Source organism: Bubalus bubalis, chromosome 12 (assembly GCF_019923935.1).
Source record: "Bubalus bubalis isolate 160015118507 breed Murrah chromosome 12, NDDB_SH_1, whole genome shotgun sequence".
NCBI lineage: Eukaryota > Metazoa > Chordata > Mammalia > Artiodactyla > Bovidae > Bubalus > Bubalus bubalis.
In genome coordinates this window covers 48,985,092-49,010,445 of record NC_059168.1, presented here as the reverse complement: position 1 = coordinate 49,010,445, position 25,354 = coordinate 48,985,092, and the positions used below count along the sequence as shown (strand labels likewise).

The 25,354-nt window shown below is 43.5% G+C and overlaps 1 long non-coding RNA gene across 2 annotated transcripts; it reads right to left on the bottom strand.

Moving 5' to 3' along the window:
• Positions 1–636: 636 nt before the first annotated feature.
• Positions 637–7,191, bottom strand: LOC102408870. 2 transcript variants are annotated; one of them, XR_006543416.2, is made up of 5 exons: positions 7,015–7,191; positions 6,648–6,764; positions 6,159–6,267; positions 2,757–3,354; positions 637–880 (listed from the first exon to the last, which is right to left on the bottom strand). It is a non-coding gene; the product is annotated as an uncharacterized LOC102408870 (long non-coding RNA). The 2 variants fall into 2 exon arrangements; XR_006543415.2 differs by lacking the exon at positions 637–880 and having other exon boundaries at positions 2,559–3,354.
• Positions 7,192–25,354: the final 18,163 nt, after the last annotated feature.

Below are 25,354 nucleotides of genomic sequence, written 5' to 3'. Positions count from 1 at the left end.
CAGACAGATATATACACAATTTTTCCTTACCGTATGAGATGGCAATATATATACCATTTTGTACTCTGTTTCTTTCATGTCATATATCACAAAAATGTTTTTATGTCATTAAATATATTTCTCCCACATTATTAAAGTAGTTTCATTGCATTCCATTGGCATGATAGATCATATTTTTTAACCCAATCTCTATTGGTGGACAATAGAGACAATCCCATTGTTTCCAGTAATTTATCATTGTAATCAAACTTGCATAACTTAAAATCTCTTATTTTGACTCTCTAGATTTAAAGCTAAAGTTGTGAAGGATCTCCTAGTTTCTCACTCTGTCTCTTTTTTATTGAGATATAATTCAGTTCAGTTCAGTCACTCAGTCCAACTCTTTCTAACCCCATGGACTGCAGCACGCCAGGCTTCCCTGTCCATCACTAACTCCCAGAGATTACTCAGACTCATGTCCATTGGGTTGGTGATGCCATCTGACCATCTCATCCTCTGTCATCCCCTTCTCCTCCTGCCTTCAATCTTTCCCAGCATCAGGGTCTTTTCAAATGAGTCAGTTCTTTGCATCAGGTGGCCAAAGCATTGGAGTTTCAGCTTTAGCATCAGTCCTTCCAGGACTGATTTTCTTTAGGATTAACTGGTTTGGTCTCCTTGCAGTCCAAGGGACTCTCAAAAGTCTTTTCCAACACCACAGTTCAAAAGCATCAATTTTTTGGCACTTAGCTTTCTTTATAGAAATAATTCACATGCCATTAAATCTATCATTTAAAAGTACACCTCTGTGGAGTTTCCCTGGTGGTCCAATGGTTAAGACTCCATGCTTCCAATTTTAGGGGTGCAGGTTTGACCTCTGGTCAGGGAACCAAGATCCCACGTGCTGTATGGAGCAACATTGAAAATCATAAATAAATAAATGTACAACTCTGTACTTCACAACTGTATAACTCAGTGGATTTTAGTATATTCACCAAGTTGTACAACTACCACTATCTATTTCCAAACATGTGCATCACCCCAAAAAGGAACCTCATATCAATTAGCAGCATCCTTCCCATTCTTCTGTCTTCCTAGCTCCTGGCAACCACTAATCCACTGTCTGTCTCTATATGCCTATTCTGTACATTTCGTATAAGTGGAATTATATAATAAGTAGTCCTTTGTGACTGGCCACTTTCATTTGACATAATATTTTCAAGGTTCCCCCACATTGTAGCATGTATCAGCACTTAACTCTTTTTATGGCCAAATAATATTTTATTGTATTAATATACATATACATTTTGCTTATCCATTCATCAGCTGATGACATTTGGGTTGTTTCCACCTTCTTGGATATTACAAAAATGTTGCTCTGAACATTTGTGTACAAGTTTTTGCAAGGACTTTTAAAAAATTTTTATTAGAGTATAGTTGATTTACAATGTTGTGCTAGTTTCTGCTGTACAGCAAAGTGTATCAGTTATACATCTACATATATCACTTTTTTCTTAAGATTCTTTCCCCATATAGGTCATTACAGAATATTGAGGGGGACTTCCCTGTGCTATATAGTAGGTCCTTATTAGTTACCTACCTTGTATTAGTAGTGTGCTTTTGTCGATCCCAGTCTTCCAATGTATCTCTCCCCTCCCCTGGACATGTATTTTTCTTTTTTAAATTTTTATTTATTTATTTTTGGCTGTGCTGGGTCTTTGTTGCTGCTCGGGCCTTTCTCTAGTTGTAGTGAGTTGGGGCTATTCTCTAGGTTTTGGGTTTCTCATTGCAGTGGCTTCTCTTATTGCAGAGCACGTGCTCTAAGGTGCATGGATTTCAGTAGTTAAGGCTCCTGGGCTCTAGAGCAGGCTCAGTAGTTGTGGTGCACGGGCTTAGTTTCTCCAAGGCATGTGGGACCTTTCCAGATCAGGGATCAAGCCCGTGTCTCCTACATTGGCAGGTAGATTCTTTACCACTGAACCTTCAGGGGTGCCCTGGACATATGTTTTTAATTCTCTTGGGCATACAGCTAGTAGCGTAATTGCTGAATCATACAATAGGGCAGACATATTCTTAATCTCTGTGTTTCTAATGCTACATGACATCAGCAACATCTTTCAGATTTAGTTTCTATACACTGAATCTACAGTTTCCTGCTTGGTCTGGTAGTTACTTTGCTTTAAGGGGTGGATGAAGGGGCCTTTGATATAACTTAATGTTCAGCTGTTTTCACCCTATGTCTCTTGACCCACTTTACACAGTACTGCTTCATGGGGTCAGCAGACAGTTAAAACACACTCTTCCTCCACTGGGCTGATTTAGGTGCCTCTCTCTACTCCATCTAAAAGCTGGTTGAAATCTCCTCTCTCCTGATATCTCCTGACTCCTGTAGGGGTTAGGCCCTTTTATATTCCTTTAGTATCATTTTAGTAGGGTTTTGGGGGAGGGAAGGCTATAAACAAGTTTCCAGTTTGTTTAACCAGAAGTTGCACTAATTATGCATGTCTTTCTGGTCATGGCTCATCTTTGAAAGAGACCAGCTATTTGTTAAAAATTAGTTTAGAAAAAGATGAGGCAAGGGATCTGGACAGACCACAGTTTTAAACTGACCTTTTCTCTTAAACATGGTATCAGCAAATTTGTTTTCTTCCTAGTTTTCAAGATTAAGGGAATCAGTGTGGTAACACTCCCAAAGACAGGCTTTGTCTTAGTCTGTTTGGGCTGCTACAAAATATATATATATCATAGGCTGGGTAGCTTAACCAACAAACATTGCTCACCGTTTTGGAAGCTGAGAAGTCCAGAATCAAGGCACCAGCAGATCTAGCGTCTGGTGAGAGCCTGCTTCCTGGTGCACACACCGCTGTCCTCTCACTATGTCCAACAGGGCAGAAGTGGTGGGGGAGCTCTGGGGTCTCTTTTATAAGGGCACTAATCTCATTCACGAGGGCTCCACCCTCATGACCTAATCACCTCCCAAAGGTCCCACCTCCAAATATCAGCACACTGGGGACTGGGTTTCAACACATGCACTTTGAAGGGACACAAACATTCAGTATAGAGCAGATTTTCCCATACTGTTCCCTCATTTCCCACTCCCATCTCCCCTCCTCCCAGCAGGTCCCCTCAGCTAAGAGTCAGGTACATGAATAATTACTATGGTGCTTATGCATGGCTTCTCCATTACTTCCTCTTCCCCAATTCCTGTGTCCTACAAGGTGGAGTTACTTCTCTGGAGTCTTTCCAGCTGCTCACCTTATGGTTCTAAACAATGGGACCATTAAGATGAGCCTTGCCTTTACTTGGCAGTATACAGCTTCCTTATGTCACTGAAGCTGGAGACAGGTACAAGAGTGTTCAGTACTGAATAGCAAAAAGCTGGAAATGTACAAATGACTGATATCAGGAGGATAGATAAGTACACATATTCATACAATTCTTATTCATACACATACTCATACAATTCAGAACATATTCAACACAATTGTTGAATTCATACAATTCAATACAATCTGTCAGTAAAAAATGAGTGAACTATATAGGTGTGCACAGCAGCATAGATGGGTCTCAAAAACATACTGTTGAGTGAAAAAAAGTAAATCACAAGAAGAATATATACCATATAAGTTCAATAAAATGCAAAAACTTTCCCAAATTAAAATATATTGCAAAGGAAAATATTCATAAAGAGTAAAACTCTAAGAGGTACAAATTATTATGTGTAAAATAAACTATAAGGATATATTGTACAACACATGGAATAGAACAAATATTTTATAATAACTATAAATGGAGCATAATCTTTAAAAATTGTGAATCACTATATTGTACAGCTGTAACTTAAGTAGTATTGTGTGACTATAATTCAATTTAAAAAAGGGAAAGAAAAAACTTAATAAAGAGAGAAAAAAAAGAAAAAGAGTAAGCTTCTAAAGAAAACTAAGGGAATGATTAAGTAAAAATTCAGCAAAATAGTTACTGCCTGGAGAGAGGAAAAAAAGGGGTGTGGCTGGGGAAGTCCACATAGGACCTTCTAAAGCACTAGTTAAATTGGATTTTTAAAGCTGGTTGGCAGGCACATTTTATTGTTATTGTTAAACTGTACATATATGTTAAGTACATTCTTTTGTTAACATAATATTTCATTAAAAAATGGAGAGATTGCTTTCTTCTATTCCTTATCATTTAAAAATCGAGGTGCTTCTTTTCACTCTTCGGAGGGTTTTAAGGGTGAGGAGAGAACTAAAAAATGCTTCCCCCACATGTTTTATCAGTGACTCCTCTCTCCAGGGATCTGAATAACTCACATACACAGTGTGTGAAGGCACAGGGCATTATGAACCTTGGATTTCCATTTAACACTGTAGACAGAGTCTATGGAAAAGTGACATCAAGAAGTTTCTGACTTCCAAATGGCTTAGTTTTGAAACTCTTGAACGGAAAATGGCTTTCATTGGAAGATGGCTTGTGTATTTGTTTGGAGTGTTGATGCAACAGTGACAGAGGAAGAAGCTAAGAGGACCTCACCTCCACCTGGGGCTTCCCTAGTGGTTCAACCCCTGGGTCGGGAAGCTCCCCCAGAGAAGGGAATGGCTACCCACTCCAGTATTCTGCCTAGAGAATTTCATGGACAGAGGAACCTGGCAGGCTACAGTCCATGGGGTCCCAAAGAGACGGACATGACTGAGCGACTGAACTGAACTGAACTGAGCAACTAAACGACAAATAGTGATGAGCGACTAACACTTTTAACCTTCGTCTGGGCCTTGCTGACTCCCAGAGGGAAAGGGGTACAGTGAGTAGAACAGGAGCCAGGGAGAAGAGGTGGTCTGTGGAGAACTGACTGACCCAAGGCAAGGCCTGCTGATCCAGGGCCTGAGTGGACCCATAACCACCCCAAAATGACATGACGCCTGTGGGAAGGGTCACTGATACCTTTCCCTACTCAGAAGCTGGATCTGTTCATGCCAGAACAAGTTGTGAATTGAGCGCCAAAGGCTCTAAGTCGTGGCCCAGAAGAGCCTGCATGTCAGAGCTTAGTGAATAGACAGGGGTGGGGGTGGAGCAGTTAACAAGAGAGGTCGGCAGGGCAGTGCTGGGGAGGGAATGTGGACTTTATCCCATGCAATGAGGAGGTGTTAAAGGGTTTAAGCCAGAAAGAGGCAGGATAAGATCTGACTGAAAAAATATATAATGAAAAAAATGCTAGTAAGACTTCAGGAATTCACTTAAAGCAATCTGTATTGTATGAATCACATCAGCATCTATAATTACAGTAATGGCCATATGTAGGCACAATACGTTTTCATTCTACATAGAATATGTAGTGCATCAGGATTCAGAGACCATTTGCAAAGTTCTGTGCCCACATCCTCTACTCCCAGGGCTAGGCTGTGGGGCTTCCCTGGTGGCTCAGATGGTAAAGAGTCCACCTGCAGTGTGGGAGACCTGGGTTTGATCCCTAGGTTGGGAAGATCCCCTGGAGAAGGGAATGGCAACCCACTCCAGTATTCTTGCCTGGAGAATTCCATGGAGAGAGGAGGTTGGCAGGGTGCAGTCCATGGGGTTGCAGAGAGTCAGACACAACTGAGCAACTAACACTAGTTAATGTTAATATTAAAACTGTTCTTCCTGACAGCAATGAGCAGCTAGTTCAGCTTCTTTCTTTAAGATGGGGAGACCACGTCCCTAACACTAGGAGGAATGTTTGTCTTCCCATTTCCTATAAGGGTAACACACATCTAAGTCACGTAGTAGCTGTTACTTTTAACCACTTAAATATACGCCCCCAAACAGGAGAGGAACTAATACCCAACACATATTTACACTAATTAGGATTGTTAGGAAAACTAATAACTAGTATTATGACACCAGTCTTGAATTTGCCCGACTGACTCTTTTAATCCCCACAACATCTGCTGAGGTAGTTGTTATTGCCATTGGTATTATATAATCTTAACTATAAACTTAATTATACAATCTTTAGTTCAGTATTCACATGCCGTGATAAAGTCAAGGAGAGCAGAGAGTACGTCTGTCATGTTTCCTCGTGGAGCCTTCCCTGGTGCCTAGAACAGTGCCTGGCATGTGGTAAACATTCAAAATGTGTTTGGTGAGCAACTTTTGAGTCCCCCTTTTACACAAGTGACAACAGCAAATCTTAGAGATATTAAAGAGCTTACCAGCTATTAGGTCAGCAGCTAATCCCAAATCACATCTGTTGGGCTTCATCTTCTCACTGGCTCCCAAATCGTCAGAGGTTTTATAAGGATCACATAGTTTGTCAAGTTCCTAGCAATTAAACAGAAGGCTATTGAAAGATTAATTGCCACCATCTAAAAGATCTTAACCATTTTGAGAACATAAGGCAGAATTTAGAAGTGAGCAGGAGGAGAATGGCTGTGTTTAAACTTGCCATGTTTTAGAAAGATCTTACATTGAGAAATTCACACCTGGCATTTGAGAACAAAAGCTGGCACAGAACTCGAGGGAAGTATTGTTAGGAATTTTCCCAACTAAGGAAAATTTCTTCCTAAGTTTATTATCAATAAAGAGGGTGTTTTCATTTAAATAGAGATCATTATGGCTTTATAGCTCTTTCTCCTCAACTGCAACCTCTATTGGGCCAGGGTTCCAGTTTTCATGGGCCACTTGGTATTCATTATTCTTACCTTACTTGCTTGAAATAGCTGGCCAAGGAAGTCTGGGTCCTGATTCCAGCCCTTTCCCCACACCCAGATTGGCCTGGGCACAAATTCTCTTATAAATTTCTCAATAGTCCACAGCCTCTGGAGGAAGCATAGAAAGATAAGATTACCTTTTCCCATAGAAAGGGTATTGAAGCAACTTGTACAGGCTACCTCTGGTGAGAGAGGGAAGTTAAGTCTCTGAGAAAAGGCTCCATTGGGAGTAACAAGTCCTGTCTTATTCCCACTCCAATTATTTCTAGGCAGGAGTCCATCCCAGGCTGTAAGGCAGACCCTCAGCCAGACGATGTAAGAGCAACTGATGTGTGAATGGACAGGTATTAATATTTACCCCAATCAAGAGTCCAGACCCTTTCCTGGTTCTGTCATCCAGAACATGCCTAGACAGGAAACTGCAGAACACTGGCCTAAGACAACTGACGTTCTCTCCTCGCCGCAATGTGGGTAGTAATCAGATTATGGACACCTTATCTTTGACAAAGGAGGAAAGAATATACAATGGAGAAAAGACAATCTCTTTAACAAGTGGTGCTGGGAAAACTGGTCAACCACTTGTAAAAGAATGAAACTAGAACACTTTCTAACACCATACACAAAAATAAACTCAAAATGGATTAAAGATCTAAACGTAAGACCAGAAACTATTAAACTCCTAGAGGAAAACATAGGCAAAACACTCTCTGACATAAACCACAGCAGGATCCTCTATGACCCACCTCCCAGAATATTGGAAATAAAAGCAAAAATAAACAAATGGGCCCTAATTAAAATTAAAAGCTTCTGCACAACAAAGGAAACTATAAGCAAGGTGAAAAGACAGCCTTCAGAATGGGAGAAAATAATAGCAAACGAAGCAACGGACAAAGAATTAATCTCAAAAATATATAAGAAACTCCTGCAGCTCAATTCCAGAAAAATAAACGACCCAATCAAAAAGTGGGCTAAAGAACTAAACAGACATTTCTCCAAAGAAGACATACAGATGGCTAACAAACATATAAAAAGATGCTCAACATCACTCATTGTCAGAGAAATACAAATCAAAACCACAATGAGATACCATTTCACGCCAGTCAGAATGGCTGCTATCCAAAAGTCTACAAGCAATAAATGCTGGAGAGGGTGTGGAGAAAAGGGAGCCCTCTTACACTGTTGATGGGAATGCAAACTAGTACAGCCACTGTGGAGAAGAGTGTGGCGATTCCTTAAAAAACTGGAAATAGAACTGCCATATGACCCAGCAATCCCACCACTGGGCATACGCACTGAGGAAACCAGAATTGAAAGACACACGTGTACCCCAGTGTTCATCGCAGCACTGTTTATAATAGCCAGGACATGGAAGCAACCTAGATGTCCATCAGCAGATGAATGGATAAGAAAGCTATGGTACATATACACAATGGATTATTACTCAGCCATTAAAAAGAATACATTTGAATCAGTTCTAATGAGGTGGATTAAACTGGAGCCTATTATACAGAGTGAAGTAAGCCAGAAAGAAAAACACCAATACAGTATACTAACACATATATATGGAATTTAGAAAGATGGTAATGATAACCCTGTATGCGAGACAGCAAAAGAGACACAGATGTATAGAACAGTCTTTTGGACTCTGTGGGAGAGGGCGAGGGTGGGATGGTTTGGGGGAATGGCATTGAAACATGTAAATTATCACATGTGAAATGAATCGCCAGTCCAGGTTCAATGCACCATACAGGGTGCTCGGGGCTGGTGCACTGGGATGACCCAGAGGGATGGGATGGGGAGGGAGCTAGGAGGGGGGTTCAGGATGGGGAACACATGTACACCCATGGCAGATTCCAAGTCAATGTACGGCAAAACCAATACAATATTGTAAAGTAAAATAAATAAATAAAACAGATTAAAAAAAAAAGAATGGAAAGATTTCAGATTTCTTGAATTCTCTGTAGTTTCAGTAACTAATGTTGCATAGCTTTTTGATGATCTCGGAGCCATTTCTTTTGTTTTTTAAACTGTATTTATTTATTTGGCTGTGCTGGGTCTTGATTGCTACCAGCAGGCTTTCTCTAGTTGCAGTGAGCCGGGCGTTACTCTCCAGTTGGGTGCACGGGCTTCTCATTGCGGTGGCTTCTCCTGTTGCAGAGCATGGGCCCTAGAGTGCAGGCCTCAGTAGTTGCGGCACACGGACCTAGTTGCTTCGAGGCATGTGGAATCTTCCTGGACAGGGATCAAACCTGTGTCCCCTGCATTGGCAGGTGGATTCTTAACCCCTGGACCACAAGGGAAGTCCCTCTGAGCCATTTCTGATGTGCAAAGTATTTTCACACGCACCTTCTACTGAGGTAAGCAGACCAATATTATTATTTGCAAATCAGAGATGGACAAAGAGGTTGTTATTTGTCCAAAGACATGTCATTCTCCCCAAAAGCAGCCTCCTGGTGGACTGTTGCTCAGTCATGGTGTTTGGCTTTTCTCCCTCTTCAAGTCAATTATCTACTACTTTTACATCATGAATTCTCAACCTTTGGTGTACCGTCACTTAGAGAATCTAATCTACCCTCACATTTGCAAGCATGTTCGTGCACACACACAATTTTGTATTAACTCTCAGGACTCTCAGAGATCCCCTGAAGACCATGGACACAAGGTTGAGAATCTTTCTTTTAGAATTAGTATGTATGAGACTGAAAGGATGTAATTACCAAATGTAGTAATAAACTGTATTTTCTCGTTTTGAAATTCAGCTACAGAACACATCTCAGGGACCACTAGAGAAATTTGAATATGGAGTATATATATACTAAATTTCATTAAGGAATTTTCTCAGGTGATATTAGGATAATTTTCTTTGATGTGATGATGGTGTTTATTTATGAGGATGCTTAAGGATTTTTAGGAGATACTTAAGTGTTTTTTTCCTGATATTTATTTATTTGGCTCATGATAATTATTTATTTATTTAATAATCCTTATTATTATTTATTTATTTATTTGGGTCTTAGTTGCAGTGCACTGGTTTAGTTGCTCTGTGTCATGTGGTATCTTAGTTCCCTGATCAGGGATCAAACTTTGCCCCCTTCATTGCAAAGTGAATTCTTAACCACTGAACCACTGGGAAAGTCCCAGTGCTGAAGTATTGCGAGATGAAATATCATGAAGTCTGCAACACATTTTCAAATGGTTCAGAAAAATATTAAAAGATACAAGATTTAATAATATGACATTTGCCAATATTACTTCATTTTAAATCTATAAGAACAGCAATTACATTTGAGTTAATCTAGTTTACAAAGAACATATAGCAAACTATTAGTAGTTTAACCTTGGTGGTGATATATGCATGTTCACCGAAGAGTTATTTCAACTTTTCTGTACATTGGAAAGTTTTCATAATAAAATATTGGGCTAAAAATTTCTGTTTGTGGTATCTCTCAAATTTGCTCCTCTATTAGTTATCTATTCCTATGTAAGAAATTACCCCCAAATTTAGTGACTAAAAACTACAAATATTTCTAGGTAAATACCCAAAAGAATTGAAGGCAGAGACTCAAAGAGATATTCATAGATCCACGTTTATAGCAGCATTATTCACAATAGCCAAAAAGCAGACACAACTCAAGTGCCCATCAGTGGATGAATGAAAAAACCAGGTATGCAATACATACAATGGAATACGGAACTTCAGCCTTTAAAAGGAAGGAAATTCTAACATGCTATAGCATGGATGAAGCCTGAAGACACTGTGCTAAGTGAAATAAGTCAGTCATGAAGGGACAAATAGTGTTTGATTCTATGTGTACAAGACAGCTAGAGTAGTCAAATTCATAGAGACACAAAGTACAATAGTGGTTGCCAGGGGATGGATGGGAGAATGAGGAGTTACTATTTGATGGATTTGGAGTTTCACTTTGGGATGATGAAAAAGTTCTGGATATGCATGTGCTGTTGATTGCACACTATAAATATACTTAATGGCAATGAACTATAAATCTAAAAGGGTTAAATTGGTAAATTTTATGTTATGTATATTGTACCACACACATCATCAACCCACAAACAAAACATATGTCATCTCACAATGTGTGCGTGCTAAGTCACTTCAGTCATGTCTGACTCTTTGCGACATTATGGACCGTAGCCCGCCAGGCTCCTCTGTCCATAGGATTCTCCAGGCAAGAATACTGGAGTGAGTTGCCATGCCTTTCTCCAGAGGATCTTCCCAACCCAGGGATCGAACCTATAGATCTACCATATTCTTTTTCCATTTTTCTGAAACAAAACAAGCCTCATTATTTGAATATTTCAAAAAATAAATCCACAAAGGTGGCAAATCTCAGGACAAATCACATTTTGACAAAAAGTCCAGTGCTCTGAATTGGGATAAAATGGCCAGTTAACAGTTGAACCAGAAACCGCCAACATTTGAACTTACTTTACTTGTTGCTGTATGTATGTAAATAATATAAAGAAAAACTCTAATTCAGAAAAATAATAAAGTGGGAAATGATAAACTAGAAGCAAAATAATTTAAACCATTTAAAGACCCAGTTTACAACATAGGAAGAAAAGCATCACATTTCTTAATATAAACTGATTAAGAACTAAGTACTCCATCTAGCTTTTCCCCTGCTCTGAGTGATGTCTTCTTGCCCATCTGCTTTGGATGCCCACTGATCCATTAATCAGAACCTTCTGTAGTCCTTTCCCAAGTACTCATGATCTAATAAATAGGCCAAGTGGATAACTTTCTTTTAAAAGAGTACAGAATTTCTGCCCTCTTCGTCTCTACTTTCCAAGTATTTTTGGCTTGAGCTTATCTCATTTTTTGCAGCTTAAGAGCTCAGGGGAAGTTGCCCATGAGGGCACAGGTAGGAGCTCCCCACCTCTGTGAGGTGACTCCTTGTGCCTTAAGCTGGATGAACCGCTGGATAGAAATGTACAGTTCCTCCCATTCAAGGAACAGGAAAAGAACCCAAGAAATCCAGTTCCAGCTTCCCTTCCCATTTTCAGATCACTTCAGTGATTCCACACTGCACTAATTAGGCAAAACTTATTTAGATCTCCGAGTTCTTTTCCACACCAAAATTTCATATTTTAAATTGTTATACAAACTGTAAGCCTGTCAACTTCATCCTTTCATGCTTTTTTGTATTTTCAATTTTCTTTGGAAAGAGCTTTCCTAATCACAAGATTAAAACAGAAAAAAAAGTTCTCCTGTATTTATTTCTAGTACTTTCATATGGCTTAGTTCCTCAATCCATCTGGAACTTATTTGGGGTCTTTTCTCGAATTTATGGGTGAATTAATCCCTCCAGCAGCATTTCCTCATTTATTTGAAATGTTTCCTTTACAAGTAAAATATTCTTTTATTCTCATAGCTATTTCTGGATTGTATTCTGTCCCAATGTTTTATTCTACTGATTCTATGTCTGCAAATGTTGTTTTTATTACTACAGCTTCAAGGTATATTTTGATATCTAAAAGGACAGCCTCTCATTTTTTTTCTCTCCCCAACTTTTCTTGGCTTTTTTCTTTGTAGTTCATAGGTTTTACAACCTGAGGTAAGTCTGAGTCAGTTTTCTCATCTGAAAAGATTAATAAGACTATGGGCTCTAGAGTCATTTTGTCTGAATATCAGCAAAGATCCACTCAAGCAAATGGAAAGTCCTCTATTTGAGCAGAGGGGATTTAGTATAGGGAACTGGTGACATGATATGGAAAGACTAAGTATCTTAATGCAAAAATAGGAGGCTAGGGACTTCCCTGGTGGTCCAGTGGTTAAGAAGCTACCTGCCAATGCTTTTGAACTATGGTGCTGGAGAAGACTCTTGAGAGTCCCCGGGACAATACAGAGATCAAACCAGTCAATTCTAAAGAAAATCAACCCTGAATATTCATTGGATGGACTGATGCTGAAGTTCCAATACTTTGACTACCTGATGCAGAGTCAACTCACTGGGAAAGACCCTGATGCTGGGAGAGATTGAAGGCAGGAGGAGGGGGCGACAGAGGATGAGATGGTTGGAGTGGCTTCACTGACTCAATGAACATGAGTTTGAGCAAACTCTGGGAGATGGTGAAGAACAGGGGAGCCTGGCATGCTGCAGTCCATGGGGTTGCAAAGAGACGGACACAACTTAGAGACTGAACAACAAGGGACTTCCCAGATGGTCCAGTGGTTAAGATTCCCTGCTCCCAATGCAGTCCCCTGAGTGTACTTAGTACTTTATCACTTATTGACATTGCCCCATCTCATTCTCCCAACAAGCACTCTGATGCAGACAGGGCAAGCTTCATTATCCCTGCTGAACAGCAATGGAATCCAAGACTTCAAGAAGATAAATGGTAGACTCAAAGGCCCCCGGGGGCTTGGGACAAAGCCACCTCACTCACGTTCAGGATTCTTCCTACTAATATCCCAGGTGGCCTCCCACAAGCATGTGTGAGATAATGAGCATATACACACATGTGTGCATCACACACACACACACACACACACGTACAATAGGTCCAAATTTCTGAAGAGAAGGTTCGTGCCTTATCAATCTTAATATTCCTGCCCCAGATAAAGCGCCTAGAAGGTAGAAAAGAAGTGATTGTTGGCCTTAATTCCTGGATAGGACCCTCCTGGGGGATGGAAGAGAGAACATAGGTGAGGGTTACAGCCAGAGCCAGGGGTCAAGATCAGCTTGACCAAACTCTACAAGGTTCTGGCCCTTCATTCCAGCTTTACCCAGCCATTTCTCAGGTCATCAAAGAGCAGAGGGCATGGTCACCAGGAAGGACTGAGATGACCAGGGAAACAAATCTGCCCACTGGCTCTGTGCGCCCCTGCGCCCAGGGCATGTAACAGCTTCTTGTGGGCAGTGGGCTCCCTGACAGGCGGGAGCTTGCTCTAAACCTACAGTAGTAATCACCCCAGGGCTGCTCATCCAAGGCCTGGCATCCACACTGGTCCCTGACAAACCAGTTGGAGCAGGAGCCTCATTTATGTGCGTATGGATCACTGACAGGAAACATGGGACGCTAGAGATTAGAAGACTAAGCTAATAAAATGGTTGCCATTGGACATAAGTGTTTGCCAGACACTTTCTACATGAATATATCTGGTTCTAAGGCAATGGCACCCCACTCCAGTACTCTTGCCTGGAAAATCCCATGGACGGAGGAGCCTGGTAGGCTGCAGTACATGAGGTCGCTAAGAGTTGGACACGACTGAGCGACTTCACTTTCACTTTTCACTTTCATGCATTGGAGAAGGAAATGGAAACCCACTCCAGTGTTCTTGCCTGGAGAATCCCAGGGACGGTGAAGCCTGGGGGGCTGCCATCTAGGGGGTTGCACAGAGTCGGACACGACTGAAGCGACTTAGCAGCAGCAGCAGCATTCTTCACTCAGCCAAGGCAAGGCATGGGCACTGCTGGGGTCTGCCTCAGCCTGTTGCTCTGGCTTCGGCTATGAGCTTGTTCTCCTCCAACATGTCAAGGATGCTGCATCCTCGATTGGTTTGGCTTGGCTCTGCATCTGTGCTTTTTCTCCTTATCCTGAAATGGGGAGCCACTCTCTCCTGTCTGCCTAAAGACATCCGGAGCAGGGGCATAGGGACGGGCTTGGCACAGGTGGCCCAGGCAGCTGCCCACGCCACTGCTCCTTGCTTTCAAGAGCTCTGCTGCCTGCCCCGTTCTCCTCTCTGCCTACAGGCGTCCCAGCACCCTTGAGAGTCGACAGGAAAAGACAGGGTCGTGAATTAGACAGTGGGCAGTGAGTGGGAAGAATAAAAGCCAAAGGCCTGGGGGGGTAGTGGTGGGAGGAATTGGGAGATTGGGATTGACACATATACACTATTGATATTGTGTAAAAAATAGATAACAAATAAGAACATATTGTATAGCAAAGGGAACTCTACTTAAAGCACTGTGGTGACCTGAATGGGAGGGAAGTCCAAAAGGGAAGGGGTATATGTATATGTATGGCTGATTCATTGTACTGCAACTATACTCCAATGCAAATTAATTCAATTTTTTTTAAAGCCAAAGGCCTACATGGGGACTCTGAGACCCTATGCCCTCTGTCCCAGTTACCCCTCAGGACTCATTTTTTTCTTTCTCTCTCTCTCTTTAAAAAATATTTATTTATTTGGCTGCCCCGAGTCTTAGTCGCAGCACTGGGGATCTTTAGTTGTGGTATGCAGTATTCTTGGAAGCTTCCTAGGTGGTTCAGTGGGTAAAGACTCCACCTGCAATACAGTAGACAAAGATTCGATCCCTGGATCGGGAAGATCCCTGGAGGAGGGCTTGGAAAGCCACTCCAGTATTCTTGCCTGGAGAATCCCATGGACAGAGGACCCTGGTGGACTACAGTCCAAAGGATCACGAAGAGTAGAACATGACTAAGCACATACACAGTATTCTTAATTGTGGCATGTGGGATCTAGTTCCCTGGCCAGGGATTGAACCCAGGCCCCCTGCAGAGTCTTAGCCACTGGACCACCAGGGAAGTCCCAGGCTCATTTCCTCTTCCTCTCCACTCACATCACTCTTCACTGTTCCTGGAACATGCCAGGCCCACTCCTACCCCAGGGCCTTTGCACCACTCTTCACCTAGATGGCCCCGTGTTCCCTCCTGCTTCCTGTTCCACACTCTGTTCTGGTGTCATCTTCTCGCTGAGGCCTTCCTTGACCACCTTCCTACAATCGCAAAACCCACTCCCCACACCCTTTCCTCTTCCCTGGCTCCTCTCACCGCCCACCTTACTTATCCAGTTGATTGAACGGGCTCCCCACCTCTGAAGTTTGGTGTTTGCTCACTGCTGTGTCTGCAGCACTGAAGCAGCACCTGACACATAGCACAGGCTCAGCGATATTTGTGAAATTCTTGCATGGATGAGGCTGGCCTGTGAGCTGATTCCAGGCAGCCCTGGGTTTGGGTCAGCCCCGCTCCCTTCTGGGCCTGACTCAGTTCTTCTAACGACGAGGGCGCATGTGCCACTGGGTAAGCTGCCTTCCAGTGGTAATAACTGATGAGTCTGGACAATAGCCTCTTACCACCCAAGCAAAGCCCAAACAGAAGGCAGTGAGGGCAGGGAGGCAGGAAGCAGCTGCCAGTATGACTAACTGGGATCTTAGGTCATCATCCCCCAGTGCCAATCCTTACAGGTCGCAGCATGGCTCAGGATTACTGAGACTCATGTGGCCAGACCCGGTTCAAAAGGGCCACAAGGAGCACTTGGAAAAACAACTCCATTTTAGGGAGCTGACACAGAGGCCTGGAGAAGGAATCGAGATTTGATGAACTTTGTACAAAAATTTTGCAAAACCAGACTTGATTCAGTTTTTTGGGTTTTTTTGGCTTCACTGGGTGTTTGTTGCGGCACTTGGGCTTTCTCCGGTTGTGGCTCTTGGGGGCTACTCTTTGTTGTGGTGCACAGGCTTCTCTTAGTTATGGTTCATGGGCTCTCTAGTTGCAGTGCTCAGGCTTAGTTGCCCCATGGCATGTGGGATGGCATCCCTGACCAGGGAGCGAACCTGAGTCCTCTGCAATGGAAGGGGGATTCTTAACCACTGGACCACCAGGCAAGTCGCTTGATTCAGTTCTCATTCAAGCAATATTTATAAGGGCTCCCTCGGCACCAGGCACTTCTCTAGGGGGGAATAGAGTCGTGAACCCCATGAGTGAGGTCCAGTCTTGACCTGTACATTGATTTGTGTCCCAGCATGCCATCCCTCATCAAGGCCTGGTGCCATCTTCCCTGCAACTTCCTGCTCCCAGTATCTTAAGTCTTCCCAGATCTACTGGCTACATCTAGACAGATGCCCTTTATCTCAAAAACAACAGCAGCAACCACTCTCACCTCTGACAAACCAATGAGAAAACAGCACTCGTTCTCCCGTAATCCTCTCTGGCATCCAAGTCACGTCAATTTTGTATTCTGCCCCCTTTCTTGGAAACTCTAACTCTCTTCCTCATTCTCAGAACCTTCGTGTCTTTGGTCCTACGACTCCCTGACAAAGTCACTTTCTCTACCTCTTGGGTTAATTGCCCCAGTGGCTCCCAAACTAATTGTATGTCTCCTGTATTCAGTGCCTTTGTGCATTCATCCGCATCTGAGCTGTCTCTCCCCTCCCTTCTCTCTGCCTCTTCAGCAGGGCTCATCACATCACCCTCTCACCTTCAAGAGGAGGCAGACTTCCCTCTGTTCCCCAACCCTTGATAAACTCTCTACCACCCAGAACACCTGCTTTCTATGAGGGCATCATCATCTATACACACACACATCTTTCCATGTAATTACTAGCTGTTTCCTATATGTATGTCTTATTTTTCCCTGAGACTGTTAACTACTTGAGGGCAAGGACAAATTCCTTCTTTTTTTTTTTTTGGCCTTGAGTTATGTGGGAATCTTAGTTCCCCAACCAGGAGTTAAACCTATGCCCCCTGCATTGGAAGCACAGTCTTAACCACTGGACTGCCAGGGAAGTCCTGAGGGCAAGAAGATTTTCAGTGTCCTATACAGCTCAGTACCCATTCACTGTGCTATCAATCTGACCTGGATTTACCAAATGATAATACTTAAGAAGAATGTTGTTGTTCTTTAGTCGCTAAGTTGTGTCAGACACATTTGTTACTCTGTGGACTGTAGCCTGCCAGGCTCTTCTGTCCATGGGATTTCCCAGGCAAGAATACTGCAGCAGGTTGCCATTTCCTACTCCAGAGGATCTTTCCAACTCAGGGATCAAAATTGCACTGGCAGGTGGATTCTTTACTACTGAGACACCAGGGAAGCCCTTAAGAAGAATACATTTGTTGAAATGTGTATTCGTTTTTATATGTTAAGAGGAAAATATAGAATACAAGATTATGTTATGGTCTGATGACCACGGTATAAACTATGTACTCATAAAGGTAAACCTGGAAGGAGATCAGTAAAAAATAAAAAGTATTTTGTCAAGGTTGTTGGATTATGAGTGATTTGTTTAACAATCTGTAAATTTTGTGAGTGTGTTGCTTGTGCGTTTGAAAAGAGGTTTTTTTTTAAGTACGTGGAGGGCCTTAAATGTCATTGAAACATTCCACTCTTGGGTACAAATTCTTTAAGGCTTTCTTAGGAAAGAAGAGGGGATGGGAGCAGGGTAAGCAGGGTTGGCAGTTCTTCAGAGATTTCACTCAAGTCATATTTATACACAAATAGCTAAGTGAAGTGGCGGGGGGTGGGGGGAACCAAAGTCCAAGTTTTGCCTGCAAATGTTTATTCCCTGAGGATGGGACAGAAAAATAAACAGTTTAAAATAACCCACGAAATCACGTGAGCTGTAGAGATTTTTTTTTTCCTCTCCCCAAGAAGAAGAAATGTATTCTTGAGTTTCCTGGTGTTTTGTGCTCTGAAGCCCCAGCAGCAGGGGGCGTGATTGAGGGAAGGAGAGGCAGGGTATGCCCTCCTTGGTGGACGGCTCTGGGCACAGGTTTCCTCTGATTCCTTAACTTTTTTTTGACTTGTATTTTACTCATATCAGACTGTGGGCTCTCAAATATGAAGACCATGTCTTTTCTGGTATTTTTTTTTGGGGGGGGGATTGGGGGTGCGGCCCCATTCCACCTGCTAGATCTTAGTTCTCAGACCAGGGATTGAACCCGTGTTCCCTGGAGTGGAAGCACAGAGTCCTAACCACTGGACCACCAGGGAAGTCCCTAGGACCATGCTCTTTCTGTCAGAGGGGTGGCCCCACAGCACACCTAATATAAGGGGAGCCCAAGAGATCGTTTGTCCAATGCCCTCATCAGACCCAGGAAGACCAGACTCGGAATGCGGCACGTGCAGAGGCCATACAGCCTGGGACTCCTGGGGGAACTGGTTTTAGAGAGCTCTGGAGTGCACAAGCCCAGCCCCCACAGTGTTGCTCAGGTGTTTGGAACATTCCTCTGACAAGTGTGGGTTGAGCCTAAATATACCCCAGCCCAGAAACATGGCAGAAGGGTGACAATGAACAAACTGTGCTCTTAACACTGAGGAGCTTAGGATTCAGAGAGAGAGAGAGATGGGGCAAGTTCGCAGATAACCGGAATACCGAGCAGAAAGGAAGAAGCATTGCGAGAGGCACATGCGAAAGAGGAAGGAGCCTCTGACAAAGTGGGCTGAGAACGTCTCTGTTGGCCTGAAGCTGGCATTAAGGGGTTCAGGATGATGCAAATGAGGTCAGAGGCACCGAGACAGTTGCATTCATTTAACAAATCCTTGCTAATCACCAACTACTGGTGCCAAGTAAGGTTTTAGGTATTTGGGAAGCAAATCTCTCCCCTTGTGAAATTTACATTCAAGTAAGAGTAGAGACACTACACAAGATATATAAGTATTATAAAAGTTGGTCCTAACCAACTGGTGTGTGTGTGTGTGTGTGTGTGTGTGTATGTTCAGTCCTGTTCAACTCTTTACAGTCCCATGGACTGTGGCCCCACCAGACTCCTCTGTCCATGAGATTTTTCAGGCAAGAATACTGGAGTGGGTTGCCATTTCCTTCTCCAGGGGACCTTCCCGATCCAGGGATCAAGCCCAAATCTCTTGCATCTACTGAAGTGACAGGTGGGTTCCTTACCACTAGAGCCACCTGGGAAGACCAGTAGGCTGGTGAGAATGTAAAACTGCAGCTGCTATGGAAAGCAGTATGGTAGCTCCTCAAAAAATTAAGCATAGAATTATCATTTGATCCAGCAATTACACTTCTGGGTATATACTCACCCCATGCAGAAACTGGGATAAGAGTGGTCCAAAGAGAAGGATCAGCAAGTGCAAAAGCCCAGAGGCAAAAACTGTCAGGAGACCACTGTGCCAGAGCCACTGCCGCGAGAATCCATTGTTTTACTTCTGTGTCTCTTCGGTCAATTCCAATGGTACTAGTATTGTGGGAGTCACTCAGTCGTGTCCGACTCTTTGTGATCCCATGGGCTGTAGTTCGCCAGGCTCCTCTGTCCATGGAATTCTTCAGGCAAGAATACTGGAGTGGGTTGCCATGCCCTCCTCCAAGGGATCTTCCCGACCCAGGGATTGAACCCAGTGTCCTGCATTGCAGGTAGATTCTTTACCGTCTGAGCCACCAGGGAAGCCCTGATACTAGGTACTAGTAGCAATGGTACTAGGGAGACTGCTAATAGTGGAACTGGGAAAAACTTTTCTCAGCTCTGAGGGGCAATACACAGAGCAGAGGGTCTTATCTGGGTGAGGGGTAGGAGGAGTGACCTGGCTTTACTGAACTCAGCAAAGTCACTGTAGACTCTAGCGGTTATACTTATGTGGGGAACGTGATCACTCAGCTCATAGAGCTGCATGTGACCATTAATTCATTTCTCTGGAAACAATTCTGTTAGGACAGGAACTGAGAATTCTTTCTCCATGACTTGTGGCTGAGTTTGTGTTCTGTGAGAACACTGGGTTTTGCATTTCTCATTACACTGCTCTCATAGCTCCTGGGTTTGGAAGCAGTCACTGCCATTAAATTCTCTTATGGCTTTCACCCCCATCAAACCAAGGATAAAGGTGAATAAAGAACTCATCCAGAGTAGACTGCTCCAACACCCCAAGATAATTCCTTTTCATAAAACCTAGAGTTTCATGCCAGGGACATTACATAAAAATAAAGCCAGAGTAACCAAGTGCCAATTACATTGTTATGGACAATGAGTCCATAACATGCTATGAGATGAAATCTTTCTTTTAAGATATTTTAATTGCCAGATGCAAAAGACAGTAGACTCTTTGCTTGTTGAAACTTTTCCAGCCTTGTGGCTAATGCCCATTGTAGCTGCATTAAAGGCTCTGGGGCATCTCTGCCCAGATGTGATGGCCAAGAACCAGTGATGACTTCAGCATGAGCTTTCTCCACCTGCCAGCTCCGCCATCTTGGCCAGGCCTGTGTACCAGCTGCCTGACTTCATCTGACTAGGAGGTCCCATTGGATTGTGTGTCCTTGTGTAGAGGCCAATACTCACAGTGAAGTTTTTTAGGAAACAAGCTCCAAGTCTAAGGCTGAGGGATGTTGTGGGCCTAAGGGTGGTCTCTGGAGGGATCGTCCCTGAAATTCCCTAAGACCTGGTGTGTCTAAGTCACAGTATTATGGAAAGTGCATAGGAAGGAATAGAAGACAAAAAGTCTGAGGCTTAACCATGGTTTTCATCTCAGTGCTGGTTATCTCCGGCTTGCTTAACTCACCCCAGAGCCACACCCTGCTCAACTCTGCTCTGCTCTGTGCCCCTGGAGACTGATCTGTACAGACATCCACAGGCTCCCTGTGCTCTGGCCTAAGGAAAGCCAATGGGGATCTCTAGGAGGAGAGGGAGGTTGGGTGTGAGTTCCCCAACTCCTTCCTGGGTCTCCACGGGCTGTAGTCCCTTCTCCTGCAGGTGTCTCTCTACAGATTCTGGTAACTGCATCCGCTTCTCTCTTTTGCAGGCCCAGGTTGCTGCCCCAAAACTCCACACTGTCCCTTGCAGTTTCCCCACTTCTGTAAAGAGTTCCTTTGTTGAATTCTGCTGAAATGACCCGGTTAGAGTGTGTCCTCTGTCCTCCTGCCAAAACCTTGACTGATGAAACCATGAATGAGCTGGGTGGCCCTGATCATATCAGCTGAGGCCTTGGTTTTCTCATCTTTATCATGGAAATGAACAAGCCAGTTCTTACACACTCATTCCAGAGTTTTCATTAAGTTTATAGTAGATATAAAGCACTTAACAAACATGTCTTAAAAATAAATATGTTAAGTTTCATGATTCCAGGAATGCCTAAAAACATACTATCTTAAAAAAATTTTTTTTTTATTTATGTATTTTTGGCTGTATTGGGTCTTTGCTGCTCAGGCTTTTCTCTAGTTGTCAGCCATGTCCTGACTTTTTTTTTTTGTAAGCTTTACAAAATTTCATTTTATATTGGAGTATAATTGATTTACAATGCTGTGTTAGTTTCAGGTGTATAACAAAGTGATTTAGATATATATATATATATACATACATGTATGTATTCTTCTTCAGATTCTTTTCCCATATAGGTTATTACAGAATATTGAGTAAAGTTCCCTGTGCTATACAATAGGTCCTTGTTGACTATTTTTAAAGACTTTTTGATGTGGATCATTTCTTTAAAAGTCTTTCATTGAATTTGTTACAATATTGCTTCTGTTTTATGTTTTGGCTTCTTGGTCCCAAGGATCATGGGATCCTAGCTCCAAGAGCAGGAATCGAACTTGTGCCCACCCGACACCACCATTCCCTCCCACATTGGAAGGTGAAGTCTCAACCCCTAGACCTCCAGGGAAGTCGTTCTATTTTATATACAGTAGTCTATGTATGTGAATCCCAAACTCCTAATTTATCCCTCCCCCCTCACCTTTCCCCTCTGGTAACCATCAGTTTGTTTTCAAAGACTGTGAGGCCATGTTTGCTCTGTAAAACATGTCCTGACTTTAAATGCCACTTCTGACACACCCTATACGTGTGACCTTAAACAGAGCATTTAATCCCTCTGTTTTCATCAGGTCTTTTAAGTGGGGGTTGTCTGCCTTACTTATGTATGAGATGACAGTGAAAGTCCCTTGTAAATGAAATTGAGCTCTTGCAATTGATCCCCCAAGGCTTCTTTAAATACGTCATCTCTAATTATTCATCATATGATCAAGAGGGGGCAGTGAGAATTACCCTGATTTGAGACTCAGAGGAACGGTGTAGGTCTTGTGCTCAGTCGCTTCAGTTGTATCTGACTCTGCCACCCCATGGACTGTAGCCCACAGGGATCCTCTGTCCATAGGATTCTCCAGGCAAGAATACTGGAGTGGGCTGCTATGCCCCTCCTCCAGGTGGTCTTCCTGACCCAGGGATGGAACGAGCATCTCCTGCATCTCCTGCATTGCAGGTGGATTCTTTACTGCTGAGGTCTTGGGAGAAGGAAGTTAGGGGGCAAGACAGATGAGGGCCAGATGTTCTGACTACCTAGCATGAAAGAGCCACCCTGGGCTGGCAGCAGTCCAGACACAGAAGTTGGGTTCACAGGCGGAAAAGACCAGTCCTTGCCCTGGAGGACTTTACCCTTTAACCAGGGAGCTAAATGTAACCCACAGAAAATCGTTTAGGGGGGTTATAATCACCACGTTGGGTGCCTCACAGGAAGCTCCAAGCTCGCCATGCATGGGAACATCTCCATCAGGCAGCAAGGAAGAGCTGGGCCTCCAGGGGAGCTGGGTGCAGCCACTAAGCAGGGGCACCCAGCAGGGAGAAGGGTGGCTGTGGGGAGGGGAGACAGCTTTAGAAGGTAGGAAGGGGCCAGATTGCTGGGGCCTCTGGGCGGGGCTTGATAATGTTTACATTCAGGCAATAGGAAACAGAAAACCACCACACAATTTTTAGCAGGGTTCCAAGGTGAAAGTGGATTGTTTAGAAAGATGTGTTTTGCACAGATGGGCAGGATGAAGTGATGAAAAGGCTATAGGAAAAAAAAAAGAGAGAGTTTTTTTTTTTTTTTTTTTTTCACTCTTTTAAAGAAACTTCAATATTTGCAATGGGGCTTCCCTGGTGGCTCAGATGGTAAAGAATCTGTCTGCAATGCAAGAGATTCTTTTTCTGGGGTTTGATCCCTGGGTGGGGAAGATCCCCTGGAGAAGGAAAAGGCGACCCACTTCAGTATTCTTGTCTGGAGTATTCCATGGACAGAGGAGCCTGATGGGCTACAGTCCATGGGGTCGCAAAGAATCAGACACGACTGAGCGTCTAACACTTTCACTTTTCAATATTTGCAATATAACCCATGAATTAGTATAGGTGGTTTTACCTTCAGCCAAAAACAGACCCCTCCCAGAATATTTGCTTTCCCTTTAAATGAGGTTTCTTTACCCTTCCAAATGAGAAGCTTATACTACAGTGAGGTGACTGTCACAGCCCTGCAGGTCCCAAATCAGACAGGGTTCTTTGCCTGAGGCCTTGTGGATTTCAACCACATTTTCCCCACTTGTCACACTCCAGTGACCAAATGTGTGTGTGTGTGTGTGTGTGTGTATTAAAACAACAGGCAGAGACTTTCCTGGTGGTCCAGTGGTTCAGACTCCAGGCTTCCACTACAGGAGGCCTAGGTTCAATACCTGGTCAGGAAAGTTCCACATGCCACTTGGTGAAGCCAGAAAACAAACCCCACATTGTGCCTACACAAAATTGCATGCTCAGTCACTCAGTTGTGTCCAACTCTTTGCAACCCCATGCTCCTCTGTCTATGGGATTTCCCAGGCAAGAATACTGGAGTGAGGTGCCAATCCCTTCTCCAGGGCATCTTTCCAACCCAGGGATCGAACCCTGGTCTCCTGCATTGCAGGCAAATTCTTTACCGTCTGAGCCACCAGGGAAGCCCACAATTAACCTATTGGTTATTTCGGAGATGATCACTCAGGTTCAATTTAGCACTTTTGGGGGGTTTTGTGATCAGGTTTCCCTTTTTATCAACTCACTTTGCAGATCAAGCTCAGCAGTAAAACATTTTTCACTATTCCTCACCCCATGCCCTCACTCCACGCCCCAAGCCCCCACTCCATCCCCCACCCCGAGGCTTGGCTTAGCCTAGATTCTGAAGCTCCTGGACTGCTTCTCTCAGTAGCCAACAACCTTTTGTCTCAGGTCCAAGTTGTTTATTTATCTTTCCTAGGCTATTTGAGTCACTGAGAGAAATGTATCAGTTTGTTTTTGAGGTGGGGCCCCCAAAGGACGGGTGGAACCTGAGAGACCCAAGCCGAGGAATGGGTTCTGGGTGGGGAGAAGCCCCAGGAGAGGATGCAGAGGTCAACATGGGCTGGCTGTGTCCAAAAAACTCGGCATGTGGGATACACTGGGGAAGAGGAGGGGCAGAGATAACAACAACTCTGAGTCTTCAGGGTCCTGTCGTGGAGAAGGGGTTTGGAACCCCCGGTCTATGGCTGGTTTCGGGGGCCCTGAACCCTGAAGGTGTGCTGCATTTGGGGTGCGTTTGTGTAGGCTTCAGCAGAGAGGCTCATGAGTTTGGGGAGAGCCTTTGGCCAAAACTTCGGGATTTTACTCCATCGAAGCCAAGGAGTTTGGGAGCTGAAAGCGACAAGTCAAGGGGAAAATAGTTAGCTGTGTATGGGTTTTGTCACTGTTGTTTGGCTTTCATTTTTTAAAGCTTAATTTGGCCGGCAGTGGTGTGTTAGAATGAGGGGGAACTCAAGCAGGGAGATGACTTTAGTCTCTTACGGTTCAGGCATGAGGTAAAAAAGGCCCAAACACAACGATGGGAGGCACAGGAGAAACGTTGTCCAAGACACTTGGTCTTGGATCACAAGAGTTTGTGACCACATGTGATGGGAGAAAAAGAACGTATTAGTGAATCAAAGTGACCAATCAGCCCAAGCTAGGTATAACTAGGTTTACATACAATACTGGTTTACTTATATAGCCTTTTAACAACAGATTTTGCCTACAAATTGCCCCAAAGATCATTTTCTTGAAGGATCAATGTGCCTTTTCCAAAGGAGACATGAGTGACCAATGAGCTCTGAACTTCTTCCTAGACAGAGAAACTGGGCCAGGGCACCCGTACTGAGCTGACAGCGGCCAAACATGAAAGGATTTCCAGGAGAAAGTCACGACAGGCCCTAGGGATTCATCAGGTCTCGCTGTTGCATCTTTTTTTATTTTATAAAAATTATTTA